The sequence below is a fragment of the Balaenoptera borealis genome (genome assembly GCF_965194805.1).
Source record: "Balaenoptera borealis genome assembly, chromosome: 3".
NCBI lineage: Eukaryota > Metazoa > Chordata > Mammalia > Artiodactyla > Balaenopteridae > Balaenoptera > Balaenoptera borealis.
Genome location: NC_138866.1, coordinates 148,888,375 through 148,903,454, shown reverse-complemented (window position 1 = coordinate 148,903,454; position 15,080 = coordinate 148,888,375). Strand labels below are relative to the sequence as shown.

The 15,080-nt window shown below is 44.2% G+C and overlaps 1 long non-coding RNA gene across 1 annotated transcript; it reads left to right on the top strand.

The window, feature by feature from the left end:
• Positions 1–67: 67 nt before the first annotated feature.
• On the top strand, positions 68–11,913 carry LOC309627038. Its single transcript, XR_014243503.1, has 3 exons — positions 68–2,509; positions 4,038–4,176; positions 11,638–11,913. It is a non-coding gene; the product is annotated as an uncharacterized lncRNA (long non-coding RNA).
• Positions 11,914–15,080: the final 3,167 nt, after the last annotated feature.

Below are 15,080 nucleotides of genomic sequence, written 5' to 3'. Positions count from 1 at the left end.
GGGTTCGAGCCCTGGGCTGGGAAGATCCCACATGCTGCGGATCTTAGTTGCACAGCAACTAAGCCTGTGCGCCACAACTACTGAGCCTGCGCTCTAGAACCCCGGAGCCACAATTACTGAAGCCTGCGTGCCACAACTACTGAAGCCCACGCGTCTAGAGCCCATGCTCTGCAACAAGAGAAGCCACCGCAATGAGAAGCCCGCGTACCACAACAAAGAGTAGCCCCTGCTCACCACAACTGGAGAAAGCCCGCGCACAGCGACGAAGACCCAATGCAGCCAAAAATAAATTAATTAATTAATTTAAAAAATAAGTATCTACATCATTATTTTTAATACTTGCCAAAACTGAGCTGACAGTATTGTGATTTATTTAAAGAATTCTGTATTGGTAGGAATAGATTAATTTCAATTTTCTGCCAATATAGATAATGCTGTGGTGAACATTCTTGTACATATATCTTTGCATAATTTATTCTTTCAAATTGTTTGCTTTTGATATTTTATTTGGCTTCCAGTATGTTTATTGTATAGATACCTGGCAGTAACAGTATTTTAAAAATGAAATTTTGATTAAAGTTTCAAAAAGCAATAGATGTAAAATTCTGAGATCAAATCACCACATGCAGACTTTTAAAGGAAATGGTCCAGAACCCAATTCATGCCCTCCACCAGTGGAAGAAAATAAAAAGAGATCAGAGTGAAGAAAAGAGGGTGTTTGAGAGGGAGACTGGTGGAGCGATTTTTCTGGAGAGAGCTATTGTTGGACTGGGTGGGGGAGAGTTGGAAGCCCCACCCTCTATCCCCAAGCCCAGTGTGGGGTCTTCAAAGGGACCCTTCAGGTAGCTCGCTGTATTTCCTGCAAGTGGGCCAATGGTGGCCTGAGGAGAAAGGATTGGCTGCTTTGGTGGCAGAGCCAGGGGGAGTGGCTGCATTGGAATTGTCTGCACCCCAGAGTTTGCCAGGACCAAGGATGGAGCCTACATCCCAATATCCAGATGTGGGCCAGCAGGACAACAGAGCCAGCAAGGAGTCACCTAGATCCTGCCTGAGAGAACCAGCTGCAAGGGTGAGGAGACCTCATTTGAGAAATCTCGGAAGTGGCCCACCAGGGCCTGGAGGAGGAGTGCAAGGGACCCCCTGGAATAGAGGGGTTCTCAGCCTGGTCGTGGGAACTCCAGGGGAAAGGGCTCATCATGGTAAACCCCAGAGATATACAAAAGCTCAGAGAGACAGAGAGTGCTCTAAGCATCTGCCTGCCCCAGAGAGCCAGAAGCTAGCCCACCCTCTGTGGCATCAACTCAGATAGGAGCTGTCTTATCACCTTAGCGCCTCCTGCCCCTGGCAAACAAAACAGCAGCTCAGGGAGGAGGTGTGGGAACAAGAGGCTGACCTCATCCCCTCCTTTCCCAGGGCAGACTTCCAGCTACAGAGGCCTCAGCTGGGGAGGGGAGAAGATTTTGATGCTGGCTAAACTAAGTTTGACTTTGTTTTTAATTCATTCATTAATTAATTAACTTATTTTCGGCTGCGTTGGGTCTTCGTTGCTGTGCGTGCGCGCTTTCTCTAGTTGCGGCGAAGGGGGGCAACTCTTTGTTGCGGTGCGCGGGCTTCTCATTGCGGTGGCTTCTCTTGTTGCGGAGCACAGGGTCTAGGCGCGCGGGCTTCAGTAGTTGTGGTGCACGGGCCCAGTTGCTCCGCAGCATGTGGGATCTTCCTGGACCAGGGCTGGAACCCGTGTCCCCTGCATTGGCAGGCGTATTCTTAACCGCTGCACCACCAGGGAAGTCCCCTAAGTTTGATTTTTTAATTAACGTATTGGACTGTACATTCCCTTACTGAATGGAGACTATGCCTTCAAGTGACCCCAGGACTCTGTGTTACCTAAGAGGGAGCAGGAAGTCATGGGTGTGCTGGATTTTTATCCAGAGAGGGGAATAAATGAGTAAATGTTCAAGGAATAGTGGGAGAAAAAAAATTAAGTTGCATTTGATTACCTTCAGAGTTGTGCTTATTCAAAAGACTCTGGGAAAAGCCCCTCAGGCCAGGTGGAAGGTGCACAGCCTGGGGACTCTCAGAAGTCCTCCTTCTCTGCGTGGCCTGCAGCCACCCTCCTGCCCTTGCTGTGACAGCCCCCAGCCCTCTATTCATGACCATACATCAGGCCCTCGGTGGAGCCACCGGACTCCAATCCCCACAGTAAATGAAGTAACTCAGGGGACAGCATGTAACCTCTCCTGGTGACACTTGAGCAGTCAGCAGTGGGCAGGTCTATATTTGGGCTTTCACTCATGAAAGGCCTGTTGCTATTTGCAGCCGGAGCCAGCTCATGTTACCCTTGCCTTTGCTGCCCCACTTGTAGAACCCTGGGCTAAAACAGGCAGGGGTAGCCCGCGGGGCACACAGAGGTCACCGGGAGGGAAAGCCTGCTGAACGTGGATGCAGTTTTCTAGCAGTTATCCAGAGCCTCCGGGTTAAAAGAAGAATTTATGGATCCTTAAATTAACAGGCAAGTTTTTGGATAGGCATTCTTCGAATGCAAATTGTATGTTAGAAGCTCAGTAACTTAGTACCAGAGTGTCAATGCAGTATCTTTCCTTTAGGTGGGAAGAGATATCATCCTAAATTACAGATGTGTACATTGCAATAAAGAGTGCGAACATTTCCTGTGCCTTCTTGGAGCAAGGATTCAAGAATGTGGTGTTGGTACAGGACGTGAAAGCCTCAGATGCACATAGAGAGAGGCTGGTGATTCTTGCAGTGTGTCTTTAGGGTATTTTTAGTGCAGGGGTCCATTTGTTAGAACAGTTTGGAACCCTAAATGTTGATACCATTTGGCTATGGTATCGGGCTGATAAATACCTTTTATTTTAATCTGCGTGTGCATGCTGACAAATGATAATTTTATGCTTTGATTCAAATACTGAAAAACAGCTTTGTAATCATTTTTCATTTGTTATGCATACCCCCTCCTCCTATAGAAAGTTTTCAGGTGTGGGCTGTGCTGATTTGAACCATCTTGCAAAACTATACAGCTAATACTTTAAAGCAAGTTTCTTTAGCTGTGGCTCAGAAATTGCCAGGGGCTACATTGGTGAGCTTCTAAAATTGTAAGCAAAATTATGTTTGTGCCCTTATGGGCTCACTTTTGGGGAGAGAATTCACAGCTTTCAGTAGATTCTCAGGGATATCCATGACCCGTAAAAGGTTAAAAAACTTTTTTGGGGGGTGACTTTTCTAATTAAAGCACAGGAACACACCTCCCATATAAGACTTAGGCAAAAGTCTTTTTTTTTTAAAACTATGGATCAACTGCATAGAGTAGAATCTACCCAGCTAATATATTCGTTAGACTGTGATTTATTACTGTATTTCTCTAAGCCTTGGCTTTACATTTATAAAATGACAATTTATTGTTAATATTCCTTTCTCCCCCAATTGTGAACATTTTGTTAAGACATGGAAAGAGTCTGGATGTTGAGGGGAAAAGGGAGTGTCAACTGTGGGGTATGTTGCAATACTCCTCCTTTGCTACCCAGGTCCCAGACCAGTTTGTGTTGGTTTATTCACAGGGAAAATGCTGGCGTGGAAGAATTTGTTCTTATTAGCATCTGTGCTCAGTGGTTTCCAGTCTTGTTGCCTGTTTAACGCTTTGATTTAGTGTTTCACATTCCAGCAACAGGCTGAAAGAGTTTCTCAGGATGATTTACTGCTAACACAGAATTCTGGTTTTCTCCCTTTTGGAAGCACATGGAAATGTGAGTGTTATTTTTAGCTGGGCTGCTCCTCAGCCCATAGGTGGTATGGTTTTGTGGGAAAATTGGTCCAGATGCAATTCTTTACCTGCCTGTGTTGAGTCCAGCACTCAGAACGGCGCTGGATACTGAGGAGCCCCAGATCAATCCTTGTTAAATGACATCGGCCACAGTAAGCCATTTTTCCTCACAGGGACTCAGTTTTGACATCGTAAAGTCAGGAAATTGAGTTATATGCTTTCCAAGGGACCCTCCATCCTTAGAATTCACATCTCTGCCCAGGTCCCTTGGAAACTCTTGCTGTAAGAAGGGGTGATCTCATAGCCAGTGCCCATGTCTGGATGTGAGGCTGCTCTGCTTTGGTGCCTTCTCGCATTTTCAGCTGTCTTCAAGGGACAGAATGATCCCACTGTGGCCACAGGTGATTCTACACTGCTCTGGTCGCTGTGAGTTTTCCCTTTCTGGCCCCAGCCCTCCCCCTCCATGAGTGACCAGGTGGGAGACTTCTAACCTAGCCCAGGTGGGAGACGCTGAGGTCCTAGTAATAATAGCAGTAATAGTAACAGTAACAACAATAACAGCAGCTAACGTTTATTGAAGACTTACTTTGAGCCATGTACTGTGCTGAGCATTGTACACACGTGTTATTTCCTCTGAATGCCAACTTTATGAGGTAGAAACTATTAATAAACCCATTTCACGGACTCATGAAAGTAAGGCCTAGAGAGAGGATTTTCCCAGGGTTACACTGCTAGGAAGTAGCAGAGACAATGCAAACACAGGACTTTCTGAATCCAGAGCAAAGTGACCTCAAGGAGAGGTAAGGGGAGGGGGTAGAGGGATGTTACCTGGAGATTGAGGAGACAGAACCAGAATCAGAGTTAACTGGACATTAGTTAGATTTCGGGATGTCAAGGATGAGCTCCCGGTCTCTGATTTGGGTGCTGACGGGAGTGGGTTACTAATGGATATTAGGAACGCAGTGGTCCTCGTGAGGCTGTGACAGGCATGGGCCATGGTGGATGGGCGGGGAGCTCTCAGCAGGAAGAACAGCCTGAGCCAGGGCCTTGTGTGGGACTTACATGAAAGGATACTGAGGGAGGTCAGAAGGAACAGCAATGTCCACTGGAGAAGGCCAGGCTGTGTGGGGAGGTAGAGCTAGGATATGAGGGGTGGGGGATAACTTCCCTGATACCCAGGGGAGTTGGGACTTGCCAGCAGTGGAGCCCTCAGAATGCAGGATGTGTAGACTTTCCACGTCCTCCTGAGCGAAGCAGCATGATGCTGTGCTTACACTGGGCAGGGACTCTCCTGAGGAGAGCCATGGGACGTACAGCCAGTGGACCATAGAGACAAAATGGTTTCAAGGAGGATTCCTGCCTACAAGGTGACACTCAGGTGTGATACTGGAGCCACAGAGGGAAACTGTGTGATTTTGGCCCATGTGACCAGAGCCTGTGCTTTAAGAGGGGGAGGTATCCTGGGGTCCCAGGACAGAGGGAAGTGGTGTCTCTGAGAAGCTGTGCACCAGCCCAGATGGGTCAATCACTTATTCACTTGTCTGGGGCCTCTTTTCCACCAGGAATCATGTCTCGTTCATTGGACCCCCAGCACCCAGCAGTCCTGTTCTCTCTCTTTTTTAAAAAAAATATTTATTTTATTATTTATTTAATTTATTTTTGGCTGCATCAGCTCTTAGGTGCGGCACACAGGATCTTTGTTGAGGCATGCAGGATCTTTTCTCTCTCTAGTTGTGGCACGCGGGCTCCAAAGCATGTGGGCTCTGTAGTTTGCTGCATGTGGGCTCTCTAGTTGAGGCGTGCAAGCTCAGTAGTTGTGGAGTGAGGGCTTAGTTGCTCCACGGCGTGTGGGATCTTGGTTCCCTGACCAGGGATCGAACCCGCATCCCCTGCATTGGAAGGTGGATTCTTTACCACTGGACCACCAGGGAAGTTCCATTCCTGTTCTCTTGAATCCACCTGAATCCACACCCCTCCAGGCCCATGAATAGTCAGGGCCGGTGTCAAGGATGATGCCCAGCGCCACAGCCTCTGAACATGGTGGGGTCACCTGTGCTCTCTGTGTGGGTGCAGGCTCCCAGGTCACTCCGTGTTGCCCCACAGCGTGCTGGGGCAGGACTTCTGAGACTCTGGCCTGACCAGGTGGGGCCTGTAACACCCCTGGAGCAGAGAGAGCAGCCAGGAGCCAGGAGTGAATACAGGAGAAGTGCTCCTAAGCTCAGAAGACCTGCTGCTGCTGCAGGCCTGTAAGAAACCCCTGGAAGCGTGACCCTCTCATCCTCTCAGCTTCTATTTCCAGATCTAATTGCCCTCCACCTCATTGCCCTCCCCTGCCCCCATGATGCCGTGCCAGAGCTCAAAGCAAATGTTCGTGGTGAGACACTACTTCTATGCAATGGGGTTCTTCTTCCCCCACCCCCAGCTTTATTGAGATATAGTTGGCATATAACTTTAAGTAAGATTAAGGTGTACATGTGATGATGTGATGCACATATTTATTGCGAAATGATTACCACAATAAGGTTAGTTACAGCCTCCATCACCTCACATAATTACCTTTCTTTTATGTGTGTGGTGAGAACGTTTAAGATCTACTCTCTTAATAAACACATGGGACCTGATGAAACTTAAAAGCTTTTGCACAGCAAAGGAAACCATAAACAAGATGAAAAGACAACCCTCAAAATGGGAGAAAATATTTGCAAATGAAGCAACTGACAAAGGATTAATCTCCAAAATTTACAAGCAGCTCATGCAGCTCAATATCAAAAAAACAAACAACCCAATCCAAAAATGGGCAGAAGACCTAAATAGACATTTCTCCAAAGAAGATATACAGATTGACAGCAAACACATGAAAGGATGCTCAACATCACTAATCAATAGAGAAATGCAAATGAAAACTACAATGAGGTATCACCTCACACCAGTCAGAATGGCCATCATCAAAAAATCTACAAACAATAAACGCTGGAGAGGTTGTGGAGAAAAGGGAACCCTCTTGCACTGTTGGTGGGAATGTAAATTGATACAGCCACTATGGAGAACAGTATGGAGGTTCCTTAAAAAACTAAAAGTAGAACTACCATACGACCCAGCAATCTCACTACTGGGCGTATACCCTGAGAAAACCATAATTCAAAAAGAGTCATGTACCACAATGTTCACTGCAGCTCTATTGACAATAGTCAGGACATGGAAGCAACCTAAGTGTCCATCGACAGATGAATGGATAAAGAAGATGTGGCACATATATACAATGGAATATTACTCAGCCATAAAAAGAAATGAAATGGAGTTATTTGTAGTGAGGTGGATGGACCTAGAGTCTGTCATACAGAGGGAAGTAAGTCAGAAAGAGAAAAACAAATACCGTATGCTAACACATATATATGGAATTAAAAAAAAAAGTTCTGAAGAACCTAGGGGCAGGACAAGAATAAAGACACAGATGTAGAGAATGGACTTGAGGACACAGGGAGGGGGAAGGGTAAGCTGGGACGAAGTGAGAGAGTGGCATGGACATATATACACTACCCAATGTAAAACAGATATCTAGTGGGAAGCAGCCACATAGCACAGGGAGATCAGCTCGGTGCTTTGTGACCACCTACAGGGGTGGGATAGGGAGGGTGGGAGGGAGACGCAAGAGGGAGGAGATATGGGGATATATATATATGTATAGCAGATTCACTTTGTTATAAAGCAGAAACTAATACACCATTGTAAAACAATTATACTCCAATAAAGATGTTTAAAAAAAAAAAAAAAGATCTACTCTCTTAGCAACTTTCGAGGATATAGTACAGTATTGTTAACTATAGTTACCATGCTGTATATTAGATCCCCAGAACTTATTCATCGTATAACTGGAAGTTTGTATCCTTTGGCCAATATCTCCCCATTCCCCTCACCCCCCAGATCCTGGCAACCACCAGTTTACTTTCTGTATCTATGAGTTCAGCTTTTTCAGTTTCCACACATAAGTGAGTTCATACGGTATTTGTCTTTCTCTGTCTGATTCATCTCACTTAGCATAGTGCCCTCAAAGTTCATCTATGTTGTTGGAAATGGCAGGATTGCCTTCTTTTTACGGCTGAATAATATTCCATTGCGTGTGTGTGTGTGTGTGTGTGTGTGTGTGTGTGTGTGTGTGTATTTCTTTACACGTTCATCCATTGATGGACATATCTTGACTATTGTGACTAAAGCTGCAATGAACATAGGAGTACAGATATCTCTTCAAGATAATGATTTCATTTCCTTCAGATATGTACCCAGAAGTGGGATTGCTGGATCATATGATAGTTCTATTTTTAATTTTTTGAGGAACCTCCATACTGTTTTCCATAGTGGCTGCACCAATGTACATTTAGACCAACAGTGAACAAGAGTTCCCCTTTCCACATCCTTATCCACACTTATCTCTTGTCTTTTTTATAATAGCCATGCTAACAGGTGTGAGATGATAGTTTTTGATTTGATTTGCATTTCCCAAATGATTAGTGATGTTGAGCATCTTTCTATGCACCTGTTGGCCATCTCAATCTCTTCTTTAGAAAAAAGAAGTCTATTCAGGTCCTCTGCCCATTTTAAAATCAGATTATTGGGGGTTTTTGCTATTGGGTTGTATGAGTTCCTTATATATTTTGGAGATTAATATCTTATCATATAGATAGGTTGCAAATAGGTTACCTTTTCATTTTATTGATTGTTTCTTTTGTTGTGCAAAAGCTTTTTAGTTTGGTGTAGTCCTGCTTGTTTATTTTTGCTTTTGTTGCTTGTGCTTTTGGTATTATATGGAGTTTTCCCCTATGTTTTCTTCTAGGACTTTTACGGTTTCAGTTCTTACATTTAAGTCTTTAATCCATTTTGAGTTAATTTTGATGAGTGGCGTAAGATAGAGGTCCAAGATCATTCTTTTGCATGTGATTATCCAGTTTTCCCAGCACTATCTATTGAAGAGACTATCCTTTCCCACAATGGAGTAATTCTGATTAGTTACACAATCAGACACACAGGAGAGTAGAGGCAGTATTCAGAGCCCCTTCGGACAGTAGGCTCTGATTGATCAATAAAGGATGTGGGGGCCTAGGATGGATCATAATCGGGGAGAAGGCAAAGTGGTGCTTCCATAGTTGTACCGCCCCTTTAGCCTTGGGAACCATTTAAGGGAGACCTTGGCTAAAGTAAGGGCAATGTACATGCTACCCAGGAAGAATTAAGGATGCTTTGGGTCTGTTGTGTGTATTTGTGTGTGTGTGTGTGTGTGTGTGTATGTGTGTGTGTGTATAGAGGGGCTTCTTGGTCTAGCTCAGTATTAGTTTGTTTTTTTTGGATACAGACTCATAGTAAGGAGATGTGTCCTACTTCACTTGAAGCATCCCTAAAACAGGCTATGTTGGTGAGGACATTCCAGGACCGCCCAGCCAGGGTCTAATGGTGAGCAGGGTTCTTACCCGAAAGAACATCCAGGCTCTAGCCATCGTCATAAGTCCTGGATGCTGGGGGTAGGGGGCAAAGCACTAGTCCCAGAGCCTCTTGCTTTGTAATGCTGCCTCTGGGAGCAACATTCATTCCTCCCTTCCCTCCTCCCAGGAAGTGGCCAGGTGTCCATGGACCTAGTGGTGGTCCAGGACACAGTGGAGCTAGTATCTTGTGCATCAGTCCTGCATCACCATCGTACTCGGCCTCAGCATACATAGCTGAAGCGATGTTTACCATTCTCTTCCATATGAAGAGTTTGGGGGCATTAGAGAATGGGACTGAAGTTTTTCAGAACCCCAAGTGTGATGTGCCCGTCTTGGGGTTTCAGGAGTAAAGTTTCCTTATGGCGATCCAGACCCCAGAAACCAGTTTCAAGCAGGATGGGGTTAGGATAGCATCGTCTTTGTCCCCTAATAGCTGCTGGAAGTCTGCCCCTCTGTGTGGTGGTAATGGGGGAAATGGAAAAACAGCATCCTGTGGGAACTTCAGAGTGAAGGAGGGAAGAGATAAGATCCATGGGAGCTCAGCAGGGCCAGGTCCGTGTAGTCACTTGGCCACTGTCCCTGCCATGGTCAGAGAAAGCCATTCAGTTCTTGCGTTTTTGTCTTGCCATTGGCAAGAGCCAGGATGAGCCCACTGAGGGATGTGTGAGGGGCTTCCAAGGAGGGTCATGGCCATGATTAAATTGGGGGAGTGATATTTGGTGCAGAGCCCCAGAAGAAGAGATACGGCCGGGGACTCCTCCAAGTTAACGGCAGTGCAGGTCTCCACCACTGGGATCCAGAACCTCCTATTCTTGGGTTAAGCCTTCCTAAAATGGAGCCAGGTGTGGGACTGGTCAGTCCTCTGCTCTCCTCATCACCACACTTAGCCTTTCCTTGTGGCTCACAGGACAGAACTCGGAGTGCCTGGGGGCAGGCAGCAAGAGGAGCCTGGCTGGCTGTCTCCAGGAGTGAGGACGGAGGTCTGGGCCAACAGGGCAAAGTGTCGTTTCTGACCAGCCTTGGATGCACGGCCAAGTTCTTTTCCCTAAGGGCATGGGTAGAAAAGCTGAGTCTCTGCAGACAGAGGCTGAGAAACAAGGATGAAACTGAAGGCCTATAGCAGGAATGTCCAAGGAGGGGACTGGGACCCAGAGAATCAGTTCAGGACCTCACAGACACTAAAGGCCATTGTGCAGAGAGGCTGAAGAAAGTGGGCTCTCTGGACGTCTACCAAGGCAACGGGGTCTCCAGACATCTTCTAGAGTGGTCTATAGAGATGGTCACAGGTGTGTGGCTTGAGAGGGTGGATATCACACCGCACATCAAAGTAGAAAGAAGAGAACGTGACAGGCAACAACACCTGGGGGTGTCAAGTTTGAGGTGACGGGCTGTTCAGGAAGGCAGCTGCAGGACTTCCCTGACGGTCCAGTGGTTCAGGCTCCACGCTTCCAATACAGGGGGTGTAGGCTCGATCCCGGGTAGGGGACTAAGATCCCACATGCTGCACGCCGACCAACCCCCCCAAAAAAAGGAAGACAGCTGCTCCTCTAGAGCTCTGCCTCCACCTGGGGGGAGATGAGGGCCAGAGACAAGGGTTTGGAGCCATTTTCAGAGAAGGGGACGTGGAAGCTGTGAGCGTGGCTGAGATCACCCGGAGCAGGTGGAGAGTGAGAGGAGGAACTAGATGGAAGCCTGGGGAATATCAGCGTGTGAGGAGCAGCTGAGGGAGGGAGTCAGCAAAGATTCCAGCAGGCAGTGGCCTGGGAGGAGATCACAGCTGAGCCAGGGGAGAAGGGAGGGCAAATAGGATTGAATGACACAGAGCAGTCAAGAGAGCTCAGGGCAGTGTCCATGGATTTCACAATTAGGCTGTCAGAAAATGTTATATTGAAAAGGCAATCAGGACTATCATGGCGGTACAGTAGTTAAGACTCCACGCTTCCAGTGCAGGGGGCACAGGTTTGATCCCTGGTCGGGGAAATAAGATACATGCTGCACGGCATGGCCTAAATAAATAAATAAATAAAACCCAGAACTTAGAAATAAATTAATTAATTAAAAGCAATCAAAAGTGGAAATAATGGAAAGAAAAATGAATGGCATTTTTTTATTATATAGCTTTAGAATGGTTATTGAAAGGACAGTCTGTCAGCGAAGGTCACAAAGTCCCTCATTGCAGAAAGATAAGCAAAGTCGTTAGGGGCAGCCACTGAACCTGACTTCTGTGCACAACTGCAGAGCGAGTAGTTAGACAAACAGCTGGCTGCTGGCTTTGACCCCAGAAATGGAAATTAAGAGAAGCTGTTTGGATCATAAAAGTTATGGCTAGGGAGAAAAAGTGCTGAACTGTAGCTTTAAAAATGTTTTTGCTGGGCTTCCCTGGTGGCGCAGTGGTTAAGAATCCGCCTGCCAATGCAGGGGACACAGGTTCGATCCCTGGTCCAGGAAGATCCCACATGCCGCGGAGCAACTAAGCCCGTGGGCCACAACTACTAGAGCCTACGCAACTAGAGCCCATGCTCTGCAACAAGAGAAGCCACCACAGTGAGAAGCCCGCGAACCACAACGAAGAGTAGCCCCCGCTCTCTGCAACTAGAGAAAGACCGCAAGCAGCAACGAAGACCCAATGCAGCCAAAAATAAATAAATAAATAATTTTAAAATTTTATTTTATTGAAGTATAATTGATTTACAATGTTGTGTTAATGTCTACTGTACAGCAAAATGGTTCGTTATACATATATATTCTTTTTCATATTCATTTCCATTATGGTTTTTTTTATAACATCTTTATTGGAGTATAATTGCTTTACAATGGTGTGTTTCTGCTTTATAACAAAGTGAATCAGATTCCTTTTAAAAAAAAGTTTTTTCTTTTGTTCTTTTCCTCAAAACCTTATTGCATATGTGTTATGTTGGAAGAGTTTAGTAATATTAATGTTTGACCAAATATCTAGATATGGTGACTCAGCCAAGTTGACACATAAAATCACCCATCACAATGGACAATGGATTTAAATAGACATTTCTCCAAAGAAGATATACAAATGGCAGTATATGCATGAAAAATGCCCTACATGATTAGGCATCTGGGAAATGCAGATCAAAACCACAATGAGATACTACTTTATGTCTACTAGAATGGCGTAATCCAAAAGATAGACAAAACAAGTATTGATGAGGACATGGAGAAACTGAAACCCTCATACACTGGTGATAAGAATGCAAAAACGGTGCAGCCACTTTGGACAAGACTTTGGCAGTTTCTCAAAAGGTTAATCATAGAGTTACCATATTACCCAGCAATTCCACTCCTCAGAATATACCCAAGAGAAATGAAAACATATGTCCACACAAAAACTTGTACATGGATGTTAAGAGCAGCATTTTTCATAATAGCCAAAAAAGTGGAAACAACCCATGTATCCATCAATTGATGAATGGATAAACAAAATATGGTATATTCCTACAATGGAATACTATTCAGGTATTAAAAGAATATGTTCTACAACATGGATGAACCTGGAAAACATTAAACTCAATGAAAAAAGCCAGATACCAAAATCACATATTATAGGATTCCATTTATATGAAATGTCCAGAACAGGCAAATGCTGGAGACAAAAAGTAGATTACTAGTTATCAGGGGCCGAAGGAGTAGGTAATGGGGAGTGACTGCTGGTTATGGGGTTTCGTTTGGGGTGATGAAAGTGTTCTGGAATTAGTGGTGATGGATGCACAACTCTGTAAGTATACTAAAAATACTAAATTATAAACTTCAAAAGGGTGAACTCTATGGTAACTTAATTATGTCTTAATAAAGCTATTATTTTATAAAGTGTAAATGATTGCAAAAGATATCCTTTGTGGCATATTATAAATAGTCACATATTCAAATAAAACTATTTTATAGCCTTTTAAAATTTATTCAGTGGAGTCTTAAATGCTATAGCAATTTGATATCCTTCCTCAACTATCTTTAAAAATGCAAGACCTCTTCTAAAACATTAGAAATTTTACATTGTTCATTTTCCTCCTGAGCTAGTATTTCCATTTCACTTCTCAGAAGAATTTTGTCCTAATGTATTATTTCTCTATGCTTAGGAAGTCTTTTATTGATCATCTGTGATATTTCTCTACAAAAAAAATATACATCTATGACCTGAGATTTACATTTTTTTCCTTATTTTCCTAGAATTATAAGTCTCTAAATAGCAACCTCTTTTTTCTTCTGGATTAATTTATCAATACAACTTTTAGTTGTATGTAAGCAAAATAACATAATACATTACACATTTTGACAAATAATTATTAAACAAAAAAAAGTAAAATGGAAATGCATTTCTTGATGAAGCAGATGGGGCTTTTTCCTTTTTTTTTTTAAGTTAATTTGTGTATCCGTGGATGAAAATGGTATATTCTAAAATGCAACAGGAATTAGTGTCAATTGTCTTTCTATTTTTCATATTGTAGATGTAAGCACTGAGCAGACTTGCTCACCTACAGAAGTAGATGGAAAAGGAAACTGCTTTTTTATAGCAATGCCACTCAGTTCTTTGAAATCTTTCTGAAATGCATGCCAAAAATTACATAGTAATATATCACGAAAAATCACTTTTAATCATGCATCAGCTGACACTTGATTAGATCGTCCTTCAATTTTGTTGAAAGCAAAGAACTGGAAACCACTCAGCTTAACAAAAAAATTTCTTACCCATTCGATAATGTCATTCACTCTCTCAACATTGATACCAATATTTCAAATTGTCCCTTCATTTAGCCCACTGGAGGTTTTAAAATTCCAAAGCAATGAAATCTTACAGTGTAATGTAATATTCAGGATGAGTGAGAGGTATAGTTTTACTTTTCTAATAAAAAGAAGGGCTATTGGGTGGCGCAGTGGTTAAGAAGCCGCCTGCCAATGCAAGGGACACGGGTTCCAGCCCTGGTCCAGGAAGATCCCACATGCCGCAGGGCAACTGGGCCTGTGCGCCACAACTACTGAGCCTGCGCTCTAGAGCCCGTGAGCCACAACTACTGAAGCCCGCGCGCCTCGAGCCCGTGCTCCGCAACAAGAGAAGCCACTGCAATGAGAAGCCTGCGCACCGCAATGAAGAGTAGCCCTCGCTCGCTGCAACTAGAGAAAGCGTGTGTGCAGCAACGAAGACCCAACGCAGCCAAAAATAACTAAATTAAAAAAATTATTAAAAAAAAAAAAAGAAGGGCTATTGTGAAAAGATAACCAGCAGGAAGCCTCGACTGCTGGCTTATTTCCAGGCAGAGCAGCTCTGGGAAAGATTAAATGTTATGCTGGACATCTGGAAACTGATACTCTTAAAACTATCCATGTCCGTGTAACCCCTGGAAAGTTTTTATGTACAGATGCCATAGTCTGAAGATCAATAGTTTAACTGCTACCCTTTGGAGAAGCCCAAATGTGGGGGAAAAAAAAAAAAAAAAGGAGGGAGAGAATGGTATCAAGAGGGAAAAAAGGTTATTTTAGGTTATTTAGGTATTGGTTGTCTATTGCTGCATAACAATTTATTCCAAAATTTAGTAGCTTAAAACAATAAACATTTATTGTCTTGCATGGTTTCTGAGGGTCAAGAATCTGAGAGCAGCTCATCTGAATGATTCTGGCTGAGGGTCCCTCATGAGGCCTGGTGACCACTTTCTGCTGGTCCTCCTTATGCCTGCATAATGCTTCCAACTCTCTTTGCTCACCTGCTTGACAACCTGGCTCACCTGTGCCTTCACGATATAATAAAAAAAAAATCGATAATAAGTATTGACAGGGATGTGGAGAAGTCAGAGCCTTCATACAATGCTGGTAGG